The following is a 16,745-nucleotide window of genomic DNA, read 5'->3' on the forward strand; positions in this document are numbered from 1 at the left end:
AATGGAAATGTTAGCACCTTGAAAATGTTCTTTTAAAGACTGTCTCCTTTTGGTTTGCACAGTATCAACATTTATAAAGGAAAAAATCACGTTAACATTGAAGATTCCTCTAATTTATTCATGCAGGCTAAGAAATGTCAGCTGGAACTTAGACCAGCAGATGAAAATCATAACACTGGGGCAGGGAAGCCAAGTGAATCTGCAAAAACGTTGTATTGAAGTTGTTTCTGCCCTGGTTCCTTTCACTAGCTCAACATAACAAAATCTTATCATGCAAAGAATTGAACAAAAAAATAAAGCCATGGGGAAGTTTCAGGAGAGGTGAGTTTGTAGCAAATAAAACCAATGCAATGGCTCACGTGTTTCTTCTCAAGTTAGATTTGAAGAGAAGTTATATTCCCGAAAAATACATGGGAGCCAGAGGGGTTGCAGATAAACCAGCTCCTTGCATCATGCAGCGGTCTCGCCATGTGGTGGCAGCCTAAGGCATGTGTTCACCAGGCATTTCAGCTTTGCAACCATGGCCAGAAATAAATATCCTGCTCTCCCAAATGCTGCTGTGCTGGTGCTTTCCCATTGCCCAGGCGGCAAGGAACTCGGTTGTAAAAATAATGAGCACTACACCTCACCTATCGAAATGCTGGCAATTTTCTGTTAAAGAAAGGTGAGACAGACTGAGAGACAATTTCAACATATCTGCAGCATCAAAAAGCCCGAGAAGATCTACTTAAATCATTTGGAAATATCTTTGATACAATGCCTTCATTTTCTGCTGTGGTTTGGGTGAATGTTGACTGAGATCTTTGTAAAAATTGCATGAGCAGCTCCCTGTCTCCCTCCCCACCACACCCTGCCTTCTTTCTTCTTGCTATTTGCCTGTATATGTTTTTTTTTTCCAAAATATTCCAGTTCGGTCCCAAGCAACAAACAAATTTATAGCTTTTTGAATGGCAAAGACCTGTTTTATGCAGTATGCTACTCTGGTGTTGTTGCATATCATATCTTTATGATAAATTTATTGCCATTCTATTTATTTTTGTGCTTTATCCTTTAAGAAAACATTTCAGGGAATTTAACAAAAACAAAAATGCAAATTTCTCTTCAGTTTTTAACGTCATCATAAATATGCGTACCACATTGCTTTAGATCTCAGATGTGCAGAGAAAGGGTAGCTATTTTTAATGGACCTATTTGTGGGATTTTAGATCTTTGGTGCATGTCACTCCCGTTCGCTCCTGATTTTCAGTTTCCCCTCTTCCAGTTTTCACTCCTTATGGGCAATGTCTTTGCCTCCTGTTTGCCTTTCCATCTTGTATAAGCTTTTTGGAGTGATTTTCACATTGTGTCACACTGTCAGGTACATTTTCGCTTCATCTAACAGCATGAGGTTAGCCTGTCAGGACCTATGTTAAGCATTTCTTAACTAGCTTATATACACATTTAATTCTTTGATTCCAATTTTCCTATATTCTTCTAATAAACTCTGCTGTAATTCTTTGGAGTCTCACTAGATCTTTGAGGGGCAAAGAAATAAGTGCAGGTGCTGCTGCCTGTGTATCACTTAATGCCCTGTTTAACTTTGCCTCCTCCTTTCTACCCGTTAATGAAAAGGTTAAGCAACCCAAATTTGCTCAGACTCTGAACACTTCTCCCTGCCCGCATTCAGTACGAGCTGATTTAAACCATCCTCCCGATGCCTTGCTTATGGCGCATCAGTCGGTTTCCATTCCACGTGACAGTAATCACATCCAAGCAACCAAAAAAAAGGAATTAACCAAACGTGACGTTTCATGACACACTTGTATCAGAGGCTTTCCGAAATTAAGGAAGCCACCCACAGCTCAGGAACTCCCGCTAGGCGCATCACCCGCTTTCCTTCTTTGAAGCTGTGAACAAGGACGCGGCTCCCTGGCAGAAATGCCATGTCTTCCAGCCCACCCTTGATCCCAGGGCGGGCATTTCTGGTGGGATCCTGCACCTTCGTGTCAGGGGCAGCTAGTGTGGCCCAACGGACATGACGCCGCCGGGAAGGGCGGCACGTGGGTGGCCGGAGCAGGGGAGCTTCTCCTCCTGGAACGTTGGTGGGGTTCTCGGAGGACATGGAGCCGCGGTCCCACCTCGGCCGTGGCAGCCGATGGGAGCTCCAGCCGCACTCCATCTCGCATGCGTGCGGCTCAGCCTGCGCTAATTCAATCAGGACGGTCACGTCGCAGCCATGTGGAGCCAGTTACTGAGTCACAGTGAATTACTGAGGAAAGGGTTTCATAATTAAAAAGGACAATAAAACGAAGAGCTTTCCACAACAGCGGACTCCAGAGTTATGATGATGACATATGGGGAACAAGCAAGCCATTAAGCTTGGGCTGAGTTTTGGGCAGGGGAGCACCTCTGTGGCACGGGGCCTGTACCCGGGGGGCAGCATGGGGAAGGGCTGGATGCGGGGTGGCAGTGCAAGGATGTCCCCTAACCCTGGGTGCCTCCAGGGAGGCAGGAGGCTCTTGGGAGCCGCCTGATGAAAAGTAGAGCTCAGGCTTGAGGATCAGCTGAGGAATTCAGAGGGGAGGAGAGGCACATTCAAGAGAGCGGACATCAGCGAGGAGGCACGAGGAAGAGCCACAGAGGCTGTGAACATTAACCCAGCAGGGCTCTTGCTGGCCCAAGTGCCCAGGGCACCTTATCACACTTCATACAGGGCCCAGCTCCTTCTGCCAACCCCACCAGCCGCTGGTGGGCTTCAAGGTGCTGACGCAAATGATGCTCCTGAAAGGGAGAACAGCGAGGAAAAAAATGTCGCAAATGTGTGGGCTCTGGCTCAAGCTGTCCTGCAATGATTTGCATTCTGCCTCTCTCTCCAAAGTGCCATGTGATCTGTATTTTCCTAAGGATCCATGCCAATTCCTTACAAATTTCTTACTCATCTGTCAGAGCCAGGCACATGATTATGGGACTATCTGAAACTTGATGGTTCAAGGGTTTATCATTAAAAAACAAAACAAAACAAAACAACACCCCAGACCAACAACTAAAAAGTAGATGAGATGATGCTAGCTGGCTTCTCTGTATGCAATATCCCCAGCCGATTGCCTGTACACTAAAAGAGTTGTCATTTGAAATGCAGTCTTGGATATTTTAAAATCCCGATGTGTCACACATGTAGTCATCTGTTGTCTGGGACAGAATTTATAGTTATTTGTCTTTGGAAATTATCAGAGCTTCCATATGTAGAAGAGAACAGGGTGTTACATCCCTGACTAAGACCTAAATTTTATCTCTGTCTTTCCTGATGAGGAAGTCAAAGCCCCTCTGTTTTGTCCTTTAAAATATGCTGTAGAGATATTTTTGTAAGTATTCTGAACTTCTACAAACAGCAAAAATTAATGATTAATTATTATTGTAATGCATCTAGGTAGTCTATAGGGTCTACATACTTACATTTTATTCTATAGTAAGAGTACTAATTTGCCCTGGGAACATCTGTTGTACACTTGTTTCCTAGGCTGAACGGAAAAAGTCACCAATGGAAATCCAAATCTGCAAGTGATCCTCACTTTCGAGATATAAAAGAGGCGAGTTGTCTCTCTATCTGACTATTAGTAACTGTGCGAAACAGGGGATTTGGCTCAATTCTTGATTTGCAGACCGGATAATTTCTTATAGGCAGTAGCTGTTTTTAAACATTGAGAAACTCTCATCGAGTGGAAGCACTTACATGTCAGCCAAAATCATACCAGAGAGCACTTTGAAAAGTGCTACTAATAAGTGCCAGGGAACTATCTTTACACATCCCAGCCTCAGAGACAGGAGGAGGAAGGAGCTCACGACTCCATTATTCTTGCTAGAGCAAGGTCACAACTTTCACAGGTTGGCGGTCACACGGAGGCTTTAAACTGAAGCATTTTGCAGGCCTAATACATGCATATGAATAACATATGCTGCTTAAATGTTGCTCCTTACTAAAATAACACCAACATCATGTGAGGGAATAGTTAATCCAAATGCTGATTATCTACTGCATTTCATAAGAGTATTGCTTTGTTGCTTGAATCTCACTTATAGTCCTTAGCTATGTAAAAGTAAAATTTTTTCCTACGCCCACATTATTTTGGTATAAAACGATGTAACTAAAATTATGTAAATCTTTCAAGCAAAAATCAAAACATGCCTGCATGCTGTAAACATGCTTTTGCATGTCTAAATACATCAGTGTATTGTCAAGGAGGCTTGCCTAAGACAAAAACTTTTTTTTAAAAAACAGAAAACAAATTAAGGTTAGATTTCTGAGCTGAATACTAAGAAACTTACACAAAGAAATCTCTCACCTAATTCAGACTTTAACTTGACTACAGTTATTGCAGTCTGTTCTGGTGGATAAAGTTCTGACAAAATCAGAGGTGTTTCCTGAGGTGTATCTAGTAAAACTGTTTTACTAACAATTAATTTAATAGAGCAGGACCTTTTCAATCATAACTTCCTCGTGCTTCTTATCCATGTTGGTGGAAGTGGGCTTTCATCCATACACAAGAAAGACATTAGACTTCTAAAGATAAAACAAATACAGAAATTGCGCTGAAGTGAGGGTTAATTCAGGTGAAGCTCTGCTTTGCATCTAGCATAGATCTGCAGCCACTGCACTTTCTTTTGTAGTGTCCCAGGTAAAGGCAGCCAAAGCGAAGCACAATGAAAGGCTTGGGGCTGGACCAAGTTTCTCTTTGAAACCATCAATCAGGCCCAGCATGCATAAAAGGGAGCCTGGCTTTGGGCATCTTAGTGAACCTTTTCAAGCAGCAGCTGAGTTTCACGTTTACAATAAAACATGAAACCAAGGGAGTATTGCATAGCCGTAATGATCACTCCTATTGTGGCTGCTCATCCACCCGTGGATGCCCGTCACTTTGGTGAAAGGAGTGACACCATATCGTCCTAACCCACGAGGACAATATTTAGGGGTTTAATTGTACTGGGAGGCATGACATCCATTTCCCTGCCCACTTGACACAAGCATTCAGGTCGATTCTCGTGCTTTGAGCTGATATCACACCTTAACACTTGATAGTAATTGCTTGTTTCATAGTTCCCTGTCCATATGTGCTGTGAAACAAGGCAGTGCCTTTAAGCTTAGCATTTAATATCCGGTAATTCTAACATCTAAGTGAGAAAAAGTGTATAGCAACATACATTTTTCTCCTTGATCTCATGGACAAGCATTGTCTCAGGACTCTGAAACATTTGACAATACATCCTCTCCTGGATCAAAGGAAGCTCACATCTGCCTCTCAGCTTGGCATGGTCATTTAAAACATCCCTTCCCTCCCCTGGCTCCAGAAAACAACTCTTAAACAAACTCCATACATAAAACCCACTAGAATCTGTACAAATTAATTTTTGTTGGCATTTAAAGCAAATTCCATTGAACTGACCACAAATATTTGAAATCTCTCTCCTGGGTAATAGCAGCACAATGGGACCGGGAAGGGAGTAGTGCACACCTGGATATACAAACTCCCCAAATCAAAGGGTTAAAAACAAGGGATCATTTGTTCTTAAGGGATACAAAAAACACATTCACCAAACAGCTGCTTCGTGACTTGAAACAAAAGCTTATAAGTGGCAGGTTTTAATGTAAAAATATGAGAGGGAGGGAACACAAAACAGCTCTGATCCTCACATACCTTTCAGCATTAAATCTGCCTTTTTCCAGCACCAGTAAATGCTTAAGAACTCAGTTTGCCTCTTTCTGCCTGGAAATTTTGCATCATTTATTCAAATCACTGCAGCTGACAAACAAAAGCAGAGAGGAATTATGTCAGCTCGTGGCTGCCGTTCCCCCATTGCTCGTCACAGATAGAAGGATATTACTGCCTGCTTTGTGACCACTGTAGTTAAACACCTTAAAGCTTGCAACTAAACTCGCCTGTAAATCAAAAAGGCAGAGAGTTTTCTCATTTCATCAAGTGTAGTTTTACTGTCTGCTGTCACCACAGCTGTCAGCAGGATGCTTAACTGCTCTAATTGTCTAAGGGCTCATTCCCTCACCCTAACTAATTGTTTAGATCTGCTAATCTGCATCCGTCATCTGTGAAGGGGCTAAGGCTGTTCTCATCTTCCAGTTTATAGGAATCAGCTATAGAGAGCCTGTAAGAGGATCTAGAAGCTTTGCTCACTACCCTGTGGTGAAAAGGTTGTTTGCCATTGGGCAGGTAGGCCGGTCAGGATGAAAATGGACAAAATCTTTAGGAGAGAGCAAATCACAGCAGTTTCTCAGACAGTGACCTCGCAAGAAATCATAGCCCAAAAACAGTCCTATAATATTGAATCCAGCTAGGAATTAATAGAGGGGCTGCATCAGAACTGTAGATCTCACAGTATTTGCTCTCTGTGCATGGGTTTGTTAATTTTTAAAGTAAGGTATGAAAAGACAGCGGTGCGTGTATTGCTTCTATATATCAAATCAATTTTAAAAATGATTCTTGCATTTCTAGGATTTTTCATCTCAACGTATATGGTCAAATTTCATTAAAACCCATCTGTTTAAAGATCACTTTGTGCACATATTGTCTACATGTGGAATATCATCATTTTCTGTTTTTTTTAATACCCTTAGAAGTAAGGCTTAAGATTCTGCAGGGTTTTCTGGTGATTCTATTTAAATGCCCATGAATTTGCCAAATATTTATTGTAATTAATATTAAGTCAAAATTCTCTAGATTTGCAAGTGGAATTCAAGTAGAATTCCTGCTGAAATTAGGTCCAGTCCCTAAATGGCAAATCCACATTGTTTCAGTTCCCGGCTGAAAGATGCTAGCTGCTGGCCTAAAGCTATTCTGCTATTTCAGGTTCTGTCCAATGACACAAAGTTATTTTTTCAAATATAAATTAGTGTCATTGTTTTTAGCTTTCTAAAATCTGACCTAGAATGTATCAGTTTGCCTGGACTTTAACTCCAGTTCTTCACATTGGACTATTGCATAGCTTAGATCTCCAGGTGAAATCTACTGCAAATGTTTATTCCTAGTAACTCTAGTTTTACTTTTCCCTTTGTTTTTCCTCTCTCTTCTTCAGCCCTGTCCTTTGCTGTTGCCTGTTCTTGCTCCCTTTTTCACCTTGGCCAGATGCTGCAGCTGCCAGAAGGGGCTTTCTGAGGATGCTGAGGAAGCCACACTGGAGAAGCCACATGCAGCTGAGCATCAGCACAGTCCCTGCTGCTGGCCACAGAAACTCTAGCTACTGCCTACATGGATGTGGAAGGCTCCTGCTAGGCTGAGGAAACACATGAATGTTATTTAAGGTCTGCGGCCATTGGCACCCTGTAGTTTCTCTGACTAAATATGAGCAAGGCTTCAGGCATGACCACAAGATAGTTATCATATCTGCTGCTCTTCTTTTACATTCCCCTTCATTATGGCAATTGGAAAGCCCTGCTCCAAGGAGCTTGCAATGTAATATGTGTAGATGTGGTGAGCTCTATGAGAAGGGGATACTGATGGTTCATGAAATACAGTAACGATTGATAGATATTTCTGAAAGGGTTAAAGCCTAAATTGCAAATGTAGGCAGAGGGTGGGAAGAAAGAAACAAGATCATTCCTGTTTTTTAAAATGGAAAAGGTAAACACTTAAACTCCATATTTTAACTCTTCCAGATTTTTAGTTATTTAAAGTTAGTCTGCTAGGAGATCCCTCCATAGAAAATGAAAAAAGGGGTTGTTACATTCAGATCTTAAGTGAGAAGGACAATGTAGAGTAAGTGGGCTCCTAATCTAGGCACTTCAGCTAAATTTCTAAAGTGTAGTCGGGTGACTTTTGCCCTAAGAGATTAACTGAATTGGTCTCACACAGGAAATCCATGGCAGAGCCAGGAAGCAAATTTACTGCAGAGCCTTAGTTCCAAGACAGAAGCCCATAAAATCAGTAGCCATCCATAGCCAGGAGATGACCTGTCCTCTCCTGTGTTTACTGTTTCTCGGTACAGTTTTATTTTCAGAAGAAGTGATTATAGCACTTTCTGCAAGACCTCATTCCTCATTTTATAAAAAAGTTCAAATCTTAATAGGGGTACAATTATGAGAAAGGAGGTTTTAAATGAGCCAGGTCTGTACCAAATAGATGAAGGAATCTTTGAAGTGATCCCACCTTTGATTTATGTACTGGCTAAACCTTGAGTTTCAATCTAGATTTCCTCAGCAAATCTCTTAAATCAAAAGTTTCATTGCATTGCAGCTCAGGAATTAATCCGACTGTGAGACTAAGGGGAGAAATATTGTACCGCAGAACAGTAAACTGCTGTAACTCTGAAGTTAAACTCAAACTAAAGAAAAACACACTTTACATTATTAGTATGATAGGGCTTTAGCCAGCCCACAACTTCCTCCTGACTCTTGGCCTGCAACCTTGTTCTCAGGGAGGTTTCTGATTTGGGCCAAATGTTTGCTAAAATATGTCCTTTATTCGGGACTGGGAGCACAGGCTCCAATCAGCCTGACAGGGAGGACACTGCAGTATTTTAGGCAGAACTTACCAAAATATTATGGGTTTATTATGTTTCATAATTGTTTTGGACCTTCCTTTTCCTTACAGTAGAAATGCTGCATAGTTCTGACACCTCAGATATGTTCTCACAGTCATGAGGTGGCTCTGGGGCTCTTTTCTTTATGAAATCAGTTTGGCAGAGCATTTAAACAAGGGCTAAAACTCCTCCCTCTTCAGCAAAATACCTTGGGCAAGGACACACAATAGGCAGGACTTTGAAGTTTGCGTATATCAGCATCCCAACCAGCAAGCCCTATCAAAAATGTCAGTTACAGCGTCTCTTTGGTGGCCCACAGTGTGCTGTGAGCGGCTCCAGCTCTCCTCATCCATGTGGCTCTTTTCTCTGCCTTTGCTTTCTGAATTTTTCTCCCGGAGCTGGGCTCTTCTGTCCCTTGCTAAGTCTGATGCTGTGGTGCCTCAGGTCCCCCATATGTAAAATGCTGTTGAGCAGCTCCTTGAGATGAAGATGACGGCACAGGAATTGAATACAGAATTGAACCGTTCAGCAACCAAACTACAACATTAAGTTAACCATTAAGGTTTCTCCAACTAATATGGCATAGCTGCTCAATAACTTTTACGATTGCCTTTATTAACAAGCTATGTCTGTTTTGACATATGCAGGGAAGGTCAAGAAATTTTATTGCTCAACTGACTAAGGCCTCACGCACCCTGAGTTATAACAAAATGAAAAAAGGTTTAGAAAAACACATTATGAAATGAACAGGCTGGCACTAAAGGACCAGGAGAACAAGCCTACTTGCCTCTGTCAGGTCTCAGGTCAGCTGAAGGCAGACATGGGACTATTTTGGAGACAGGGAAAGGGTTGAAATGCTCAGTAAACCAGCTGTTCTCTGCCAGGGCTGGTGGCTGAGAGGGATGTCAGCAGACGAAAGCAGGCGAGTGTGAGGAGGAAGGCTCTTGGTGGACACCCAGCCGGCGAGGACCAACCTGACTGATTTGTATATGATACATCTGTAAGGGACAGGAGAAGGGGGCACAACAATAAGGTGAGCCTTTCTCTTTTTGGTGGGGGAAAACTGAGCAGAAAATGGCCAGGCGCAGCCATGCTGCTGCACTTGGCATGAGTGCTATCTGCTTTCCCCGGGTCTGAGAGGGCATGTGAAGAAATAGCAAAGAAGGGAAGGAATCTGTAGGGGCAGGAGGCCTTCAGGAAAAATGCGTGTGTGTTATTACCGCTGTGCAGCCCTTGGTCAGCAGTCAAACTCCAGGAACATTTGTACCATCCACTTGTGGGAACAAATGTTAAAGATGTGAAGGGAGCCTAGAAACCCCTCTGCAGTATGCGATTCCACCATGCTTCCAGCAGCTTCTCTCTGCTTTATTAAATTCTGCCTTCCTGTTAGCGGTGTCTCGAATCACCAGTCCTCAATACTTCATGCCTCTCAGCATTGTATAAATGCAGTCAGATTTCTTTTGAAGTCATCTCATATATCATGTGTTGGCATCCAAGCTGGCCAGTGTCCTCAGTAATTATTAGTGTGGGAGATGCTATAGACGAAAAATGAAATGTGTAAGAAAAACGACAAATTTGGAAGACATGATGACAGAAGCAGTTGTGACGTGCGGTGTTTAAAGCAGATGGTATTTTTACATTCAGTACTCCTTTGTGCAGTAACTTCAATTAGCATTGCGGGTTGTTTTGTTCTATTAGTATTACATATGTTGCCTATATTAATATGGATTGTTATACAGTGCTTATGCATCCTTAACGTATAAAACAAGTTCCTGGGTTTATGCTTTCATGACAAATTGGAACATGCTTGAATGACACAAAACCAGGCTTTTCTTTAAAATGCATTTGCACACATTTCCTTGAGTTTCAGTAGCAGTGTATTGATTACATTTGAATTGCTTTGTTTTTAGCTGCTTTATTTTCTTACATGCAAATTTAGAGTTATTAATTGTAACATATTTAAACATACAGCAGAGTAGAGGAGGACCTCAGCTCCAAGAGCCAGCAGCCTCTCTGGAAGCTGTGGGCTCAAGCTGTGCTTGCAGCTCTGGTGCCTGTGGTGGCTGCCATGTGAGTAGCATTACTTCTGTTCAGAAAAAAAAAAACAGGATTTAAAAAAAAAAAAAGTGTTCTTACCACTAATCAATTTGAAAAAATAGGAGCTGAAACTCAAGAAATGTCTTCATAGGAACTACCACTTGGAAGGAGCACATTCCCTGTTGGTTGAAGGAGAAGAAAAGAGAGAAACTAAAAGGACAGTTGCTTCCCTATCACTCCTGTCCGTACTCCAGGGTGGTCGTCCCCTTGCACCTGGGTGGCAGTCTCTCTTCCAGACTGTGACTTTGTCTGGATTAGCTGCTTCCTTGATATAGCTCATCTCTACTGATTGGTACCTGCAGATACTCTCATGATTAAGTCTCTCTTCTGTCTTACGTATCGAAGCATTGGAATGTCCCTTCTGAGAGAATATTCTTTCCTCAGTAAATCCAGTGATCCAGATTCCGTGTAAGATTTTGGTAGGATCGGCCTTTCTCTTTTTCCTTGCTGTCTGGTCTCTTCTTGAGTGAGTGTCATTCTGAGGACTGTCTCCTCACCCTTGGGAAATCCTGATAAAATGAACAGCTGCCTTTTGGGATAGGGGAAGACAAACCTGACCATTTGCTCAGACTTAGGAAACAGGAAGATTATCCCTTTTGCAGAACGTTTGTTCTGTCTGTCCTGAAGGGATGGTTAAATTCATTCTCAGGCAGAGAACTTGTACTAAAACTATGCCTAAATATCATTGTAAATCACCTATTACAGTGAATTTTAAAAGCGGTGGCACAGTTGTGCTCCTAGGCAGCTGGGGAGAAGCTACTTTCCATGAAACATCAAGAGAGGAGGCTGAGTGATGCTGTTCCTTCATTTCCCACTGTGACACGGAGTAGGTGCCTTGGATGAGACACCTTAGTCCCATTTCCTCCTCTGTTGGAGGAAGCTGGGGGAAGAGTGCAAGTGTCCGTGGCTTTCATCATGAGTTAAATGCTACTACTTTTTAAAATGAGGGGGAGAGACAGGATCTTAAGCAAACAGTCACCTTTAGTTAATTGAAGTATTATCAATGGAGAGAAGTTAGATTTATAGCAGGCTACTTTCTTTTTTTGCCTTATTAGCAGGCACAGCTCACTCTTTCAGAGTAGCAAGATAACTACTGGAGAAGAGCTAACAGGGCCTGATCCAGCAAAGTGAGTTCTGTACTTGCTTAAATCCCTCCTTATTTACTACCATACGGATGCTCTGTGCAGGTAAGAGTCAGCAAGAGGGTGGATTCCTGTCCTCAGCAGACCAGGTCCTTTCTTCAGGGACTTAGTCACATATATGAGCGCTAGCATGTTCTTACAGGATAGGTGCTCAGGTCTGTGTCTGTCCTGGTAGTTTATTTCTTATTACATTAGTGGCATAGCTCTGTGTAAATAAATAAAGCCTCAGTTTCCTGGGAAAAATGATGCTTACATAGCACTTACAGTTCTCAAAGAACTTCTGTTCGATCTCCACACTAATGTGGTTTCACAAGAAGACTGAGATTATTTTATTGCCCCAGGATGCCAGGAAATTTTCATTTGACTTCCTCAGATCTCTAGGATAAAAGTGGGACAGTAAAGAAAAGAATTCCCTTTGCTGTCTTAGATTTCTGTTCTTCAGGAAAATATGTTATGTTTTCTAAGATCTGATATTCTGTAGTTTATTTTTAACTTAGTGACAGTATTATTTTACTTTTTTTTTTCTTTTTTTCCACTGAGGAATATCTTGCCCTCTGCTGCTTCCTGCTTCTGGCCTTTTTTTTTTTTTTTTTTAATAGGCTTCTCCTTCTTTGTAGAGTATGCATAATGCTTTTCACATTCATTGCTTTTATTCAGTATAGGTTTCCTGACTTAGTGGAAAATGAAGTGGTCAGTAACCCATAAAGTGCAGACAATATGGCTATCAGTAAAAAAATTGCCAAATAATCAACACAAAAAAAGTTTGTTTCGTAATGTTACATGAGAGGTTTGGTGTGGGGTGAAAATGCTATGCTGCAGCAAGCTGTTAGCTAACAAGGTGCTGTATAATGATCGTTTGACGATTGGCTTTGGAAGACAAAAGCCCTGAACAACTGCTGCAAATTTAGGCCACACATTTTAACTCAGCATGAATATGAAGATCAAATCCTCCCCAAAGTTTTGTTCTCCTGTTCAGGCAAACCAGGTTCAAATAGTAGGGAGAGAATGAGCCACCCCTGATTTTAACCAGCCTCAGCTTCCCAGGAGAACTTCAATCAATTAATTTGGGCCAAACCTGTCTTTAGATACTCTCTTCTGGATCTCTGTGTGCCCTCATCTTAAATATCAGTTCTTCACTGCTGTCATGAACAAATCTGTTGCATTTTTATTTGCTGAAACTTAGTTGAGTTGCATTGCTCCAGGCATGGGATAGCCCTTGCTGAAGGCATGGCAGGCAGATGCAAATGCTGGGGGGCATCTAGTAGCAGGGAGGCATGTGTGGGAACCCTGCATCACATGCTTGGCCATGCCAAAGCGCTGAGAAGACAGGCTTGCTGCTTCTGCTGTTGTAGGAGATGGCTGAGTGAGGTGATGGGGTTTTTTTGGACAAAAAGCTTCAGCAATCCCTAGTTCTTCACCTTAGCTTTGCTCTTTTCTTCCCTCTTGAGGGGGAAGTCAGCCCTGAACCTCCTTTGGTGACAACTCATTTGGACTTAAATGCTGAGGAGCGTAAGAGCATGCTCTGCCTCTATTGCCATCCATTGAGAAATGCACAAAATTGTTGAGATTAATAAAAATAGCCATGGCTTTCTTTAGCTTCCTTCCAAGTTAAATCAATTTGCCATTGGCCCCACAAGGTGTGGAGTTAGATCAGTGAGGAGCATTTCTAACAGTTCAGCTCACCAGCTCCAAATTTAGGCTGTTGTTAAAAGGTTTTTAACTTAATACAGCTAAAAAGGCTTGCAGGTCCATTCCTTTTACAAAAACATAGTTTTTGTTCATTTAAACATTCTCTTGCAGCTACACTCTGCTCCTCTATGGTCACCTACCTTGTGTCAGGCCCAGACCGGAATAAATGATGAATAGGGAGGTCCGAAGGGAAACACACAGTTCCTACCACGTGCCTTGAGCCTTGCCAGGATCACGTGGGGCTGCAGGATGAAAGCACAGAGATCTCTGGGACATGGATCTGTTGTTCTCTGTACTGGCTCCATGTCTCTAGGTCTTCTCCAAATAATCATATTTATTAATTCAGTAAGATGCTAAATTGACATCTGAACTTTTACAGTGAGTTGTCATAAAGGTAAACCAAGATCTGAGTTCAGAGGAACCAAATAGAAAGGTATAGCTGTGAGTCACAGGCATTTTTCCTGATTTTGCTTTTCTCTTTTTCCTGATTTTGTTTTTCTCTTTTGTTTGGATTTTATTTTTCTATTTTTCAGACAGTCTCTTTTTCTTGTAACTCTCTGTAATCTGTAATTAGCTCTCTGGTGAGCTAATTACAGACAAAATTAAGCTTCAATACTAAAAAATCTGTCTGGTGTTTTCTTAAGCCTTCCAGTGACTAAGCTGCATGAGAAATGAAAATCCCAACTTTTACCCTTATGTGATTCCAGCATAGCCAAAGCCCTGGTTAGACAGTGACCCTTTTGATTCTCCTGCACACCCACCATTCGTGCACAGAAATGTCTGGATCATCCCCTATCTCCACCCAGCTTTAGCAGCAGAGTGCTGCAGTCAGACTTCTCGCTGTTACCCTGAGCCTCCCTGCACGTATTCTGGTCTATTGATTTCACCGGTGTCACTTTATAGGTTATTTTCACTCCTCTATTCTTATGAAATGTTAGGAGCGTATTTGGTGTTGCCAAAGTGACTCTACACAAAAGCTTCTGGCAGCAAGATTGATAAAAGCTAATACATTACTTAGTAAACTTCTTCAGGATAATATCACTTTTCAAAGGACTAGACTTTTTCCAAGCAGCATCTTTTGCCCAGTGATCTCGTTATCCAAACAAGGCCATGACTTTGAAATGGAAATATTTTATTCTAAAGAGCCATATTAGGATTTCCCAGGGCTCCATAAGATCTGTTCTTCAGTTCCTTATGAGGGAGGTGAGTTCAGCAACATGCATTTCTCAAGTACTGAGTTCTCATTTGATCTGTTTTTACTTCTACATTTTATTTTATTTCACTAAACCCTGGAGCAATGCACTGTACACATGAATGAGGTATTAAGTAGAAGCAGTATGAAGTAGACAAAAATGCTTTCATAATATCATCAATTATCTATTTGGTACTTTCAAAAAAACATATGCACTCAAAATATTTTGTTTATTAAAGTGACAGACAAAAAGCTCTCTCCTATGTCAGATGAACCTACATCACAGGGGGCTAAAATCTTAGTGAGGCTACAGTATTAAGTATTACATTACTTTCCCATGTTAACGTTTGTTCAGACATATGTTCTTTTCCTTCAAATCTTGTTGGACTTCTTATGCCGCTTTTATAAGACAGCCTTGACTCTGCACTAAACCATGCCACTAACACGTTACTTAATCTAACTGGCACATTGTAAAATTTTACACATGCGCTCATCCAGATAATTACACAATTAATTTTCACTTAGTACAGCTGAAACGGGGATAATGAAATTTCCACTGGTGTACTGTTACGTCCGGGGGTTAGGGGTCAGCTTCCTGTTTGGATAAGGGTGAGTTTAAAGAGGATTTCTGACAGTCTCCTTACTTCAACTGACTCTAAAAACATTGCAATGGAATTTCAATTTACAGCTAAGTTCAATGAAAGGAGCAGATGTTGGGAGTGTGCCACTGCCATTCGGCAAGCGCTTTCTATACAGGTGTAGTCAAAAGTCCATGCCCCTCATCCCACTCTTTCAGTGGGGACAGAGGTGAGCTGGCACCTGATATTAATTTCTGTGCTGAACTGTGACTGCTCTGTGCCTTACAGAGCTATCCCCAATATTACGGGTCATGGAAGCTTTTTCCCTCTTGTATTTTTAACTTGTGTGAAGGAGCGTTCTGCACAGATCACAAAAATGGGGCTGTTTCCCAGGGTATGTGTGGTGACATACAAAGCCTACAGTACTCTTATACTTAAATATAAGCTTATTGACCTTATAAAAGCAGCATTTGTGATGGTTCTTCCTGTGAGGTGGAATAAGGAGTTTAATTTATCACTTGAAATTTCTACATACATGTATTATTGGCTTTGTTTTCCCCTTATTCTGTCCAAAACTGTCCTTAAACAGACTTGTTGTCCCTTGCAGAGCTTTAGGGTCTGATCACCGCTCTTCCCTGATAACTGGCCTTAATGAGTCCGTTCTGCAGGCTTTGCAGGGTAGGTGCTTAATCTCTCAAACCCAAGCACAGCGGTGCAAACAACAACGGAGAGCTGAAAGGAGCACAGAGGTATCAACATCCCTTTGGACCTGCCCTGTCCCTGGTTTGCACTGATGTTCTCGGCCAATGTTTCTCATCTGGCCTGTGAGCAATGTCAGGTGTCAATAAATAAATAATGTCAGAGCACCTCTCTCCTGAACAACAGCTTTGTATGATGTGCGTTTCCATGGTCCTGCTGAGCCTTGATCATGGGCTGGGACTTCACTACCCTAGAAAAACTTGGAATAAAAAGATTACTTTCAGGAGAGGCAGATGTTTGCATAGTTAAAGATTTTCTGTGCATTTTTTCTTTTTCTTCCTGGCCGGAATCTTCGGTGCTTTTTATGTTGTGCAGTTCAGAAAGCATTTGCACTTGTTATTGCAGGCCTTGCTGCTCCTTCATTTTCTCCTTTCATTCTCTTTTAATCTCTCTCAAATTTCTTTTCTTTTTAAAAACTCATTTAGAAGTCCTGCTTTATTCAGAACTGTAAGTTTCATGCTGTTTTCCTCTATTTCAATCTCTTTGATGCCTTAACCATACTTCACATGTTTTTAAGGCATCAAAGTGTCTTAAATTATATGCTCTCCTTCCTCAAGTAGCTAAAGATGTAACTAATAAAATCCCTCCTCTGTAGACCACACCTTATGCTATCAGTGTCCAGAGACCCGCTTCACACACCTGGAACGACAGATGGATGCACTATATAACCCTGACCATCAGACATGTCTACACATTTATGAAGAAAGGTGGAAACCCTCCAACCTAGATATTTCAAAAGAAGAATAACAATACCACTTTACTGATCCATTGGGAAGAAAAGACACA

The sequence above is a fragment of the Tinamus guttatus genome, unplaced genomic scaffold (assembly GCF_059628265.1).
Source record: "Tinamus guttatus ecotype Peru unplaced genomic scaffold, ASM5962826v1 Tinamus_guttatus_pri_ptg000070l, whole genome shotgun sequence".
NCBI lineage: Eukaryota > Metazoa > Chordata > Aves > Tinamiformes > Tinamidae > Tinamus > Tinamus guttatus.